Raw genomic sequence first — 11,820 nt, 5'->3', positions numbered from 1 at the left:
ATATAGGTATAGAGCTTGGCAACATGCAGTGGCTGGTGGAGGACTTCAAGAATAAGTATGAGGATGAGATCAATAAACGTACAGAGATGGAGAATGAATTTGTCCTCATCAAGAAGGACGTGGATGAAGCTTACATGAACAAGGTAGAGCTGGAGTCTCGCCTGGAAGGGCTGACTGATGAGATCAACTTCCTCAGGCAACTGTACGAAGAGGAGATCCGGGAGCTGCAGTCCCAGATCTCGGACACATCTGTGGTGCTGTCCATGGACAACAGCCGCTCCCTGGACATGGACAGCGTCATCGCTGAGGTCAAGGCACAGTACGAGGAGATTGCCAACCGCAGCCGGGCTGAGGCTGAGAGCATGTACCAGATCAAGTATGAGGAGCTGCAGAGCCTGGCTGGGAAGCACGGGGATGACCTGCGGCGCACCAAGACTGAGATCTCCGAGATGAACCGGAACATCAGCCGGCTTCAGGCTGAGATTGAGAGCCTCAAAGGCCAGAGGGCTTCCCTGGAGGCCGCCATTGCAGATGCCGAGCAGCGTGGAGAGCTGGCCATTAAGGATGCCAACGCCAAGTTGTCCGAGCTGGAGGCCGCCCTGCAGCGGGCCAAGCAAGACATGGCGCGGCAGCTGCGTGAGTACCAGGAGCTGATGAACGTCAAGCTGGCCCTGGACATTGAGATCGCCACCTACAGGAAGCTGCTGGAGGGCGAGGAGAGCCGGCTGGAGTCCGGGATGCAGAACATGAGTATTCATACGAAGACCACCAGCGGCTATGCAGGTGGTCTGACCTCGGCCTATGGGGGCCTCACAAGCCCCGGCCTCAGCTACGGCCTGGGCTCCAGCTTTGGCTCTGGCGCGGGCTCCAGCTCCTTCAGCCGCACCAGCTCCTCCAGGGCCGTGGTTGTGAAGAAGATCGAGACACGCGATGGGAAGCTGGTGTCCGAGTCCTCTGACGTCCTGCCCAAGTGAACAGCTGCGGCACCCCCTCCCAGCCTGCCCCTCCTGTGCTGCCCCAGAGCCTGGGAGGGAGACCACTATGTAGGGTACCACTGGGAACAGGAGACCACCTGAGGGCCCTCAGCCCACCCACAGGGGAATTTACTACGTGGGGACCCCCCCTTGCCCATGCCTCCAGCTATAAAACAATTCAATTGCTTCTTTTTTTTGGTCCAAAATAAAACCTCAGCTAGCTCTGCCAACCATCAAAAAAATAAAAAAAATAAAAAAAATAAAAAAATAAAAAAATAAAAATAAAAAGGCATAAACAAAACATAATGTCATTTCTTCTCACTCAGAACTGATACGGCAGCTCTATGGTGTCACTTAGGCTCCTCTTATCTTATTACTTTACCATAATCTACTGGTAGCTTCTCTGTGACTCTAAGATGTCTGCTCCAGGTTCTGCCATCTTATTCACACCTCAGCAATGGGAGGGTGGAAACAGTGAAGGTAGTTGTTCATTCATTCTTTTCTGGCTATCTATTTTTGTACGATAAATCAAAAACTTTAGTGACCTAAAACAATTAATCATCTCTCATGGTTTCTGTGGAACAGGAATTTGGAAAAGGCACTCCAAGGAAAGCTTGTCTCTGCTTCACAATGTTAGGGGTCTCATCTGGGAAGATTTGAAAGTTGGAGGTGAATCAATGGCTAAGGGCTGTCGCCATCTGTAAGCTTCCTTAACTCACATGTCTGATGGTTGATACTGGCTACCACTTTTGACTTCAGCTGGGGTTGTTAGCCAGAACACCTACATGTGGCCTCTCCTTGGGCTTCCTAACTGAATGATGTCTGGATTCTAAGAGAGAGCCACCTAAAGAGAACCAAGTGAAAGTTTCAACACCTTTTTATGACATAGCCTCAAAAGTCAACCAGGGTCCCTCTACTGCTCACAAACCTGCCCAAATTCAGAAGGGTCATAAACCTCACCTCTCAATAGGTGGAGTGTCAAAGTCACAGTGTAAACAAAATAATGTGGGATGGAAGATTGTAGGAGTTATTTCTGGAAAGTGCGATCTGTGTGAATTTCACCTGATTGATATAGCAACTTCGTTGTAGGAGTTATTTGTTCAGTCATACTTGGAGCAGATATTTTTTGAGTGTTATAATATGCTAGGCACCATTCTAGGCTCTAGGGATACAGTAGTGGGAAAAACAAAGTCCCTGCCCTCATCACAATTGTATTCTACTGGGGGAGACAGACAATAAATAAATGTTACATACACCACTGGGTAGTGATGAATGCTGTGAAGAAATTCAAACAGAGTAAGGGTGCAGAAAATGACACTGTGTAGATGTTATTTAGATGGCATGGCAAAAAATAAACAAACAAACAGAAAAGGCTTTTCTAAGCAGGTGACATAGGAACAGAGACCTCAGTGGTTACATGGACCAGCCATGCAGGAACTGAAAGAAGAGCATGATAGGCAGAGGGAACTGCTCAAGCAAAGATGTGAGATGGAATAGGTTTGGGTTGTTCATAGCACAGCAGTAAAACACATGTGACCAAGGATGGGTGCCGTGGCTCATGCCTGTAATCCTAGCACTTTGGGAGACCCAGCCAGGCAGATCACCTGAGGTCAGGAGCTGGAGACCTGTCTGGTCAACATGGCGAAACCCCATCCCTACTAAAAATACAAAAATTAGCTGGGCATGGTGGCAGGTGCCTCTAATCCCAGCTACTTGGGAGGCCGAGGCAGGAGAATTCTTGAACCTGAGAGGTGGAGGTTGCAGTGAGCCGAGATTATGCCACTACACTCCAGCTTGGGTGACAGAGTGAGACCCTGTCTCAAAAAACAAACAAACAAAAATGTGACTGGAGTAGAAAGATCCTGTAAGTGAGTCAGAGCCTACTCACAGGAACATTAGGCCAAGATAATGAGTCTTGATTTTTTTTTCAAGGAATTTTTAAAGCAGTGAAAGTGATAAAGCATATATATATGTTCGTTCTGGTCACTATGTGGAAAACAGATTGTGTACGAGGGTGAGAATGAAAGTAGAGGTTATTCCCATATCCAGGTGAAAAGTAACAATAACTCAAATAGGAGAATAACCCTGGAGATGGGAGGCAGTGGCCAGATCTGGAATATGTTTGAAAGGCAGGATCAACAGGACCTGCTGATGGATTGGCTGTGTAGTGTGAAAGAAAGAGGGCATAGAAGATGACTGTTAGGCTTGAGGATCTTGTTTGCATTGGAAGTTTCCTCAGCACCCCAAAGCTAGAGGCAATATGGTGCAGTGGTCCATATCCCTTGACAGAGACTCAGGGTCAAAGCATAAAGACTGAGACACTCTAGCAGTGACCTTGAGCTCCTCCCCTACCCACAGTCCGAGGGCAGAACTGGCCCCATACGCTGAAGTTTAGCTGGCAGGGGAGGATTAAGCTTCTGGGATGAGGAGAGAGGAAGGAAGCAGGTGGGTGGGAAGCAGGAGTGTTGAAGGTTATTTTTGCAGTAGCAGTGGCACAAGGGAATCAGGCACTCCCAGAGCAAAGCACAATGGAGTCCTGAGGAAATCAGGCCTGGTAATTCCCTCAGAATCACAGCTTTTGCCTCTTTTATGCTAGGCACCCAGTGGGCACTCCCTAAACACCATTAACCACAAAAATGATGTTGTTGACTGGGCAGTACTGCCACTCATTTGACCAATTATTTATGATCGTTCAGCTGATTTCCCACTCTTGCTAATAGTCTTCAATTTTACTGTAAACACAATTAGGGCACACCAAGGCCAATGGTTTACCACCACAAAATTAGATCTCATCTACCACTGGATGCCTTTATGCACTAAATTTATGGCTAACAGACCCACTAACAAAGTTCCAGGCAGGGTTCCCCTGCCTGCAGATGTAGACAGTTGTAAGAAAAGTCAATAGACTGGAGTCAGCCCTACCAGTGAAGGATGGAGTTGACATCCTCTTTCTTAGCAACTTTAGTCCACTGGCTCCTTCCTCCCCATTGTATTATAACCTTCATATATATACACACACATACATATATGTATATATACACACACACAGACACATATGATCAGCTTGCATTATAACCTTTATATATATATAAATATATATGTTTATATATATACACACACATATATATGTGTATGATATAGTTTGAATATATGTCCCCACCACATCTCATGGTGAATTGGAGGTGTTGGAGGTGGGGTCTGGTAGGAGATATTTGAGTCATGGGGGCGGGTCTTTCAAATACCTGGTAGGAGGCATTTGAGTCATAGGTGCTGTCTTCCCGATGGCGAGGCCATTCTCATGAGATCTGGCCATTTAAAGTGTGTGGCACCGCCCCCTCAACTCTCTCATGCTTTGCCATGTGAAGTGCCTGCCCCTACTTCGATTTCCGCCATGAGTAAAGGCTCCTGAGGCCTCCCAAGAAGCTGAGTAGATGCTGGCACCATGCTTGTATATTCTGCAGAACCATGAGCCAATTAAACCTCTTTTCTTTATAAATTACCCACCCTCAGATATTTCGTTATAGCAATGCAAGAATGGCCTGACACCGCACACACGCGCACACACACACACACACACATTTCTTGTCAAATCTCAGTTCATTCAGAAGGGCAGTCTTCTTCCTATTTTTGCCCTCTCTCTTTCTCCCATCACCTTACATTTCATACTCAAGTCAAATTGAGAAAAAAGGTTTGAAATTACATCCTTTTCCAAAGTCATATGATTGAACTTTTCCTCTTCAGGTCTATTTTTCACTTTCTGGATGTTCCCCTAGGGTTTAGTTCTTCAGTATAGTTATGGAACGTTTTTTCTTGATATCAAAATATTTTCCAACTTAGAGCCTACACATGTAACTATCCTTCTCCACCAACCCCAACAGATAGAAAACAAAACCATGGCAAGTACAAATCCAAAGTGAATATTAAGGACAGGCTGGCTTCCCTTTGTATCACACTGCACCCACTCACCTCCACTCCAAACTCCTTAACTCACACATAACCTGGGAAAGCAGTCTCCTGGTAATAATTCCAGAACACATTTAGAGCAAGAAAAGAATGGTGAATTCTCTAAATAATAATATCCAGAGCCAAGCGGAAAAATATTTTGGACAACTCAAACACCCTTGATTAGTACAGCTGATCAATATTTGACTTATATTTCTTTGAGACATTTAACCTATAGATTTTCTTTCCTACCTTAACGACCTGTCAAACACAATTTTGTAAAACCATCCATTGTGTGACAGATAATCTCAGGACTTTCTCCTAGAAGTGATGCTCTAAGCCTTTTTCCTAGGGCTTCGCTAGGCTTCATTTAACTGTTTCTGGTTTTATTTTTAAGTCATCAATGAAGGGACACTTTGTCTTATTAAAATGGATTTATTGTATATTTTGGAGTGAGTAAACAACTTGCTGATTCTCTAATCTTAGAGACTAAAGACTTGGTTATTTAAACAAATGGAGACTCTAGTTGTCACTCTCTTCTTACTTCCCTGCTACCTAAGAAGTACCTCTTATCAACTCTACTAAACTCTCGCAGCCTTTTAGACCCTAAGTCTCACTTTATTTGTCAATTGCATGTCAAAATAACAGTAAACTGAAGGAAAAAACACACAACATCAAATCATACTTTCTGCAGACTGATTGTTGTGGTTTTAAAATGTGTCCACAATTTTTATATTTTTTATATTCCTCCTTTGAGTGTAGACTGGACTTAGTGACTTGGTTCTTCTGCAGATAAAATATGCAAAAGTACCTGCATGTGACTTTCAGGATCAGGTCATAAAATTCATTGCAGTCTCCCCTTTGCTCTCTCATGGAACACTTCCTCTGGGGTGTGGGAGACCAGAAATGCCTCCCTAAAATATGAAAGACTGTTGAGCTGAAGACTATTAGGAAGAAATAGATGTAAGAGAGCTCTCTACCCTCCCTCTATTTGTCTGAAAGCAGGACATACATTTACATAGATTTCCCTGCTCTCTACCAGGGAGAACAAAGGTTAACCACTGACATCAGCTTTAGACACCCAACAGCCAGATGATACCAGAGGAATTAATATTAACGAGCATTATTAACAAACTTTTATCTGCCATTTGTTTGCCTTCCTTCCAAGTTGCTGCCTGTTAAGAGTCAGAGTCCTCTGCCTTGTTACTTCTCTACAAAGTTACTGTTTTGTTAAAGATGCTATAGAAGCTAGAATTCGAAGCCACCTCTTTAAGAACTATTCATTTCCTGGATGTCTCCCACACATTTGTGAAATATATACGTTAAGAAACTTGTCCTTGTTTTTCTCTTGTTAATCTCTTTTGTAACAGAGGTCCATTCCAGTTATGAACGTATGGTATCATTATTTTCCCCCACAAAGGAACAAGCTGTCATGTTATGAAGACACTCAAGCACCCCACTGGAGAGGTCCACATGATGAGGATCCGAGGCCTCCTGCGAAAAACCATGGAAACAAACTATTTTGGAAGTGGATCTTCCAGCCGCAGTCAAGATTTTAAATGACTGTAACCCTGGCCAATGTCTTGATCACAACATCATGAGAGACTGTAAACCAGAGCCACCCAGTTAAGCTGCTCCATAATCTTGCACCCGCAGAAACTGAGATAACACATGTTTGTTGTTTTAAGCTGATAAATTTTGGGATAATTATTATATGGTCAGGAGTTCAAGACCAGCCTGGCCAACATGGTGAAACTCTGTCTCTAATAAAACTACAAAAATTAGCCGGGCGTGGTGGTACCTGCCTGTAGTCCCAGCTGCTCAAGAGGCTGAGGCTGGAGAATTGCTGAAACCCAGGAGGCACAGGCTACAGTGCACCGAGATTGCGCCACTGCACTCCAGCCTAGGCAACAGAATGAGACTCTGTCTCAAAAAAAATAAAATAAAATAAAAATTATTATGCAGCAATAGATAACTAATACAGTGATGGCTTCAGAGATGTATTAACCTTTCCTCTATTTGGTAACTATATCTTACACTTACATTTTTTGTAAGCCCCTGTAATCAGGGCAGTTGACTATTACACAGAAAACATGTGCAACACTTAATTGACTCAAAAGGTAGTCTGTATTTTTTAAGTAAAAAAAAGTTTCTGCCAGGTACAGTGGCTGACACCTATAATCCCAATACTTTTGGAGGCTGATGTGGGAGGATCACTTGAGCCCAGGAGTTCAAAATCAGTTTGGGCAACATAGGGAGACCCCCATCTCTATAAAAATTTTAAAAATCAGTGGTGGGTGGTGGTGCATACCTGTTGTCCCAGTTACTCCGGAGGCTGAGGTAGAACGATTGCTTGAGATCAGGAGGTCAAGGCTCCAGTAAGCTATGATCACATCACTGCACTCCAGCATGGGCAACAGAGTGAGACCCTGTCTCAAAAAACAGAAAAAATTTTTTAAAGTGTCATGTTTCTGATGGAAAATTGTTATAATAATATCATTTATTGAATACTCTTGTATGTGGGGCAATTATTACATTCATAGATAACATATTATAAAACATATGTTTATATATTACATAATCTATAATCATATTATATTGTAAAATTATCTCATTTCAATCTTATCACAACTTTTGCAGTTGATATTATTATCACAATTTATGGAGTAGAAAAGTAAGTCACAGAGAAGATGAGTAACTCATTAATAAATGGCAAAGTTAGAACTCAAAACCATGTTTAGAAGACTATTTTCTGCTCTTTCTGTGACCACAAAAGATTCATTTTTAAAAACCTTTCCACCAGAAAATCATCCAATAAACATGTGTGACTTTGCCTTATATTGTCTTATCGGCCGGGCTCGGTGGCTCAAGCCTGTAATCCCAGCACTTTGGGAGGCCGAAACGGGCGGATCACGAGGTCAGGAGATCGAGACCATCCTGGCTAACACTGTGAAACCCCGTCTCTACTAAAAAATACAAAAAACTAGCCGGGCGAGGTGGCGGGCACCTGTAGTCCCAGCTACTCCGGAGGCTGAGGCAGGAGAATGGCGTGAACCCGGGAGGCGGAGCTTGCAGTGAGCTGAGATCTGGCCACTGCACTCCAGCCCGGGCGACAGAGCGAGACTCCGTCTCAAAAAAAAAAAAAATTGTGTCTTATCAGACAAAGTATCTCACAATCTTCCCACAGTAATCAAGATCCTAAAATATTGTATTATTGTCTTCATCCATTTTGGTTGTTTTCGCATCCTTTTTAACACATTAGAACATATCAAATTGATGTGGAAACTGTTAACTCAGCTACACCCTGAATTTTCCTCCTGTGGTGAAATTCTTTTACATTATAATGAGTTTACTGGTACCACTGCTTACCAATCTCATTCTCTATTACTCTCACATAGGCTATAAAAATCTTAGCAAGTTGTTGGGAAAAATTAATTCAAATATCTATATTACTAAAGTTAAGACAATGTTTCTATAATAATCTGTCTCAGTTTTTGAAATAAGCTCTATGGAAATACACTTAATCTCAGTCTCAATAGAGGTTTTTTCACCATCAAAATGATCTTTCAGATAATTTAGGTCAAAATAATGCAATACAAGTGAGATAATTGTTAAAATTTTTTTCTCAAACTGTTATTTTTTCATATCAAAAATAACAACTAACAATGGTTTCCTACATTCACAGGTGAATGATTTTCTCCAATTTCTAAAATAAATGACCTGAGATGAATTCTTTCCAGAGTGCTATATTATATTGTGTTTGTTTCTCTAACTACACATTTTCTTAATTCAAAGACTAAAAGGATTTTAAAATTTCTGAACAACAGGTCTCATTGTCTTAAATTTTTATTGGCATGATTCTTCATAGAAGCAGATTTTTTTCATTTCTCATTTTCGATTTGACAGTCCAGACTGTTCAATTTGTTGAAAGACAGAAGGCCTAAGAAACACATTAATCTGTTTTTCCAAAACTGTGGAGCTCCTACAGGCTCTTCTTAACATTTACATAATAAAAGTACATCTGTGGTGTTTCTGGGAAATAAAATGTTTCCCAATTTAGCTATTAGGAAATCTTTTCCTATATTTTTCATTACAAAAGAACTCAGTAATTGGGAGACCAAGTAAAGAAAATCCAATTATTACATAGTTTTCTCTACCCTTTTACTTACAATTGGTCTTTGAAGGACACCTTTTATCTTACATCTTGCTATGGAATTGTTTGTATAAATGCCTTATTTTCTTCCTCAGTAGATTATAACCAGTGATAAGCAGACGTGTTTCATCAAATGTTTGACTCTTCTTTAGGTCCTAACTGAATCTCTTAATGTAAATATCTCTCAAATTAAAAAGGCCTTTTATGGGACTTTTAGCCACCTAAGACTTCAGACACAGTGTTAACAGCAACAACAAAAAAATGACTTTGGTCTCCATATGAAAACTGAAATTTGTCCCTTATCCTTTCTTCAAAGGTATTTATGATAGATCATATTTATTAGTTCCAATTCTTCTCTCTCCTGGGATAGAATATAAGCAATTTTACAATTCTCTCTCAGTAAAAGTGAAACACATTTTCTCTGCCTTGTTGATATAAAACTTGTTTTCTGACATGCTTGCTTTGGCCAATGAAATGTTAATGGAGGCCTTAAATGTACTTGCACAGTTTGATTTGCCTCTTACATTCCCGCTGTTCACATGAGAGGAGCATGCTGCAAATAGCTGTTAGTTCAAATGGGAATGAGAGAAATGTGGAATACATTTGGATCCAACATGTGGGGTTGATTCAAGTTCAGCTGGTGCTAGCCAAGCACAACAGAATCTTAGCCAAATATAGATTTATGAGCAAAACGAAATTAAATTCTTGTTATTGTAAGACATTGATATTTGGGGATAGTTTGTTACACAGCATTATTGCAGTAATGGCTGTCTATTACAGTGCCCATGTCCCTTACCCCATTAGTTCTCCTATCTTTGTTGAGTAACTTAAATGAGTTAATACATTTCAGGCACTCAGTGAGCGTTAATTGTTGTTATTCTGCTGTCTTATGAATATAGGCTGTAAATTGAGAGATACAAGACCCCAACTGTCCAAAACCATGCTGCCCCCTACTCTGTCATAGTAGTGCCATCCACTCATACTTACAGTATGGTATAGTACATGGCACAGTTGATTTCAGAGACAAATAAATTTCATTGCAGGAAAATTGGTTTCTAGTGCATAAAAACATCTGAGTCCAACCTCAACTGCTGAGAAGTAGATTTCTTGAAATCACAGGCAAGCACATTCTATAGGGGAAACAAGAAGGTTAAAAGGTATAACAATAATATGACTATTTAATTATTAATTTGGCTTCAAAATCTATCTACAAAACCAAAGAGTTCATTTCTATCCTAGCTATGTACAAAGACTTATCTCTATAGCTATCTCAGCATTATTTTGGAATGTTGGAAACAACATAAATGCACAGTAGGGAATTAAGTAAATTTTGATAGAGATATCCAATGGGATAGTATGGAGCCATATTACTTTCCTGTTATAGAAAAATATTAAATAATAGGGAAAGATGTCCACTATATGTTGCTTAAATGGAAAAAATCGAGTTACAAAATGATATTTGCTGTTTGATCCCATCTTTTTAAACAAAATATGTATTTAACAATGTGAAAAGATATTCAACCACACATATTTAATGGAAATGCATATTAAAACCACGTTCAGAACCATTTTCATGTATTAGATTGTGACAGATCCAGAGTTTGATAACATTGTTGGGTGAAATGCTGAGGAAAAAGACATGCTCATCCATTGCTCATGAGAACTGTAAATTCATATAACTTGCATGGAGAATGATAGGGCAATATCTATCAAAATTGCATACACATATTTTTTTGACTCAGCAATTCTAGATTCAAATTCTAGAATTTCAAATTTTGAATTCTACAAATATATCCCCAAATACACTTATTATGTGCAAAATACTAGGTGTTTTGCATTGCATCCCCTCAAAATTATATGTTGAAATCCTAAGCCATGGTACCTCAGAATGTGAACTTATTTGGAGATAACATCTTTACAGAGGTAGTCAACGTAAAATGAGGTCATTAGGGTGGACCCTAATCCATTATGACTGGTGTCCTTGTAAATACAGAAAATTTGGACACAGAAACATAGTCATAGAAAGAAGACGATGTGAAAAGACAGAGCAGAAAGATGGTTATCTGTAAGCCAATGAGAGAGACCTGGAACTAGAAACTTCTAGTTCTGAGACTTCTAGCCTCAGAACTATTATACAATAAATGTCTGCGGTTACAGCCACCTAGACTAAGGAACTTCGTTGGGACAGCCCTATTCAACTAATACACAATTCCCTCATCACAGAACTGTGAAAAGAGAAGATTGGAAACAACCTAAATAACCATTAACGGGGAACTGGTTAAGTAGATTAAAGGTATAATGAATTTATGCGTGTGTGTGTGTACATATATACTCATTTATTGAATACCATACATCATTTTAAAAAGAAAATGCTTTTTGAATTAATATATAAATAGCTCCAACACGGACAGTTAAATGAAAAAAACAAGACACAGAACAACATGAAGGCCTGGTGTGGTGGCTCACTCCTGTAATCTTAGCACTTTGGAGGCCGAGGCAGGTGGATCACTTGAGGTCAAGAGTTCAAGATCACCCTGGCTAACATGGTTGAAACTGTCATCTCTACTAAAAATACAAAAATTAGCCAGGCATGATGGTGGGTGCCTATAGTCCCAGCTACTTGGGAGGCTGAGGCAAGGGAATAGCTTGAACCCGGAAGCCAAAGCCTGCAGTGAGCTGAGATCGTGCCGCTGCACTCCAACCTGGGCAATACAGTGAGACTCTGTTCTAAAAAAAAAAAAAAAAAAAAAA

At 40.7% G+C, this 11,820-nt stretch overlaps 1 pseudogene across 1 annotated transcript; it reads left to right on the top strand.

Annotated features, from left to right (window-relative positions):
* Nucleotides 1–16: 16 nt before the first annotated feature.
* On the top strand, nucleotides 17–1,219 carry LOC108516654 (keratin, type II cytoskeletal 8 pseudogene; annotated as a pseudogene). Its single transcript, XR_001881893.1, has one exon. The product of XR_001881893.1 is annotated as a keratin, type II cytoskeletal 8 pseudogene (transcript).
* Nucleotides 1,220–11,820: the final 10,601 nt, after the last annotated feature.

Source organism: Rhinopithecus bieti, unplaced genomic scaffold (genome assembly GCF_001698545.2).
Source record: "Rhinopithecus bieti isolate Rb0 unplaced genomic scaffold, ASM169854v2 scaffold_36004, whole genome shotgun sequence".
NCBI classification, from domain to species: Eukaryota; Metazoa; Chordata; class Mammalia; order Primates; family Cercopithecidae; genus Rhinopithecus; species Rhinopithecus bieti.
Note: the sequence above shows the minus strand (reverse complement) of the source record. Positions and strands in the feature narration are given on the sequence as shown.